The sequence below is a fragment of the Anopheles arabiensis genome, assembly GCF_016920715.1.
Source record: "Anopheles arabiensis isolate DONGOLA chromosome X unlocalized genomic scaffold, AaraD3 X_pericentromeric_contig0011, whole genome shotgun sequence".
In the NCBI taxonomy this organism is placed as follows: Eukaryota; Metazoa; Arthropoda; class Insecta; order Diptera; family Culicidae; genus Anopheles; species Anopheles arabiensis.
Window position 1 is genome coordinate 115,001 of NW_024412089.1, and position 2,500 is coordinate 117,500.

The window sequence follows — 2,500 nt, forward strand, 5'->3', positions numbered from 1 at the left end:
TCTGACCTGGCATTTTCGTGAAAATTTAAAGCATGGCCATAGGGACGGGTAAAATAGCTATTTTGAAGCAAAACCACCTCACTTTAAATGGCCATAACTTTTGAAAACAAGAGCTAGGGTGCGTTCTCGACACGTTTTGAGGTGTTTTAGCGAAAACATGTTTTGAGCCACACGAGCTCTCCGGCCCGTTCGGTGCACATTTTGAAAAAGTTAGGAGCTGCCCCTAGGTTCGGGGTGTCACAAAATATTGAAAAGTGGTCAAAACCGCTATCCAGAATCGGATGTAGAATCATTAGACGAACTTAAAATTGTTCTACGACCAATGTCTGCGACGTTTAGTATTCAAGATATGGCCCGCCCTAGGTCTGACCTGGCATTTTCGTGAAAATTTAAAGCATGGCCATAGGGACGGGTAAAATAGCTATTTTGAAGCAAAAACCACCTCACTTTAAATGGCCATAACTTTTGAAAACAAGAGCTAGGGTGCGTTCTCGACACGTTTTGAGGTGTTTTAGCGAAAACATGTTTTGAGCCACACGAGCTCTCCGGCCCGATCGGTGCACATTTTGAAAAAGTTAGGAGCTGCCCCTAGGTTCGGGGTGTCACAAAATATTGAAAAGTGGTCAAAACCGCTATCCAGAATCGGATGTAGAATCATTAGACGAACTTAAAATTGTTCTACAACCCCCAGTCCGACGCCTCGTATTCGAGATATAGCACTTTGTAGGTCTGACCGAGCAATTTTGTACTGAAATGTATGGCGGACATGTTATTCATTAAACAACATTAACTTGCATCGTGCCCTACTTCATCGGCACAGCTACTATCGACTATCTATTGCTGAAATGGATTGAGTTTGACCATTTTAGCTCTTTTCTTATGCCGTGCACCAACAGTGTGTACCGATCAGGAAAGTACACTACGTACGCGTTCATGGATGTATATGTTGGTACAAGTTGCCGGTCGGAATAGCAGTGCACCAAAACTGTGTACCGATCAGGAAAGTACAAGACGGAGGGCGCAGCCCGAGCGTACGCGTTCATAGATGTCCATGTTGGTACAACCTACATGTACGTACCTTGTTTTTGCATCAAAAGTTCCAATAAAGTGTTTGTATGCTTAAAATGCTTATCTCAACCGGTCACCTTTGGCCTGCCCTTTACAGACAGAAACCCAGAACGATACTCGCGATGTTTGTGTTTTTCCATTCGCCCGGGACGACGAATGAGCTCTGTGCACATCGTGCAGAAACTGTCTCCTCCTCGTATGTTTTTGTCCCTCCACGCATATAATCACCCACATTTGTGTTCAACACGGACGGCGCAGCCCGAGCGAACGCGTTAATGTTTATGTTTGTGCACACTAAAGTTACAATCCTAGGATTTGGTTATTGCGTCGCAGTGCCCGACCGTCGCGGACACCATTCTTGGACAAAAGTCCAAGTACGTAGAGTACATTCCCTAGGTATGTGCCCGTTCAGACTTTCGTTGCGTGCTTACAGACACGCTTGGGTATGTTTACCATACAAGGTTTACTAGGAAAACCTGGAAGGACGCTTGCCCTCCCGTTGCGGACACCATTCTTGAAAGAAGTCCTGCTACGTAGCGTTCTTTAATGTACTTGATCAGTTTGTATTGCATTTGCTTTGTGCAATTGACTTTGCTAATGCTCACTAAGGGGTGTTCGTTTGCGATGTGTATGATAAGCAACTGTCTATTCTAACCAGCAGTTAAATAACACTTTTCACCCAAATCATAGAACGTAGAGTACTTTCCCGATCGGTACACAATTTTGGTGCACCTCTAACTTCGCCAGCACTTTATCGTTACGTTTTGTGCACAACCTTGGGACATGGTGTAAGTTTCATCATTGTTATGTTTGATTCGGTTTATTATGATTGAAAAATACGCTACGTCCTAGAAATCTGAACTCGAATACTTTTGCCACGTTGCGCAAAAAGCTACTGAGCAACTCCTAGCCGTTTACCGATTTAAAATTTAATTTTCGTTATTAGTTTTAAAAATACGCCAAGTCCCAAAAATCTGAACTCGAATACTTTTTCATGTGCCGCCAAAAGCTACTGAGCAACGCCTAGGTTGGTACATTTTTGGTACATGGAGTGTATGCGTGCAGGCGTACTGCCGTGCTGGACCGGAAAATCGCACTTGCTACTAGAACGTAGAGTAATTCCCCAGATAGGTGCTTTTGCATGCCTCTGTTCGACGTCCATGCAACTTGGAACGTGCGACACACGTAGCTAGGCTTCTCCATACATATTCCCTAGGGTAGCACCAAATTGCACACTTTCAGGGGTATATTTTGGTACGGTGTACTGTGCATGGTACAAGTATCATTAGCTCGTGCAATTTATTTTGCATCAAGTTGCGATTGCTGGTGCGTCGAGATAGGAGTGTTTCGCGACTTTTGCCAAGCTTTGGTGCCATTTTGTGAATAATTAATGTTCTAGCCACAATAAACGTGCAACATAATGCCAATAACG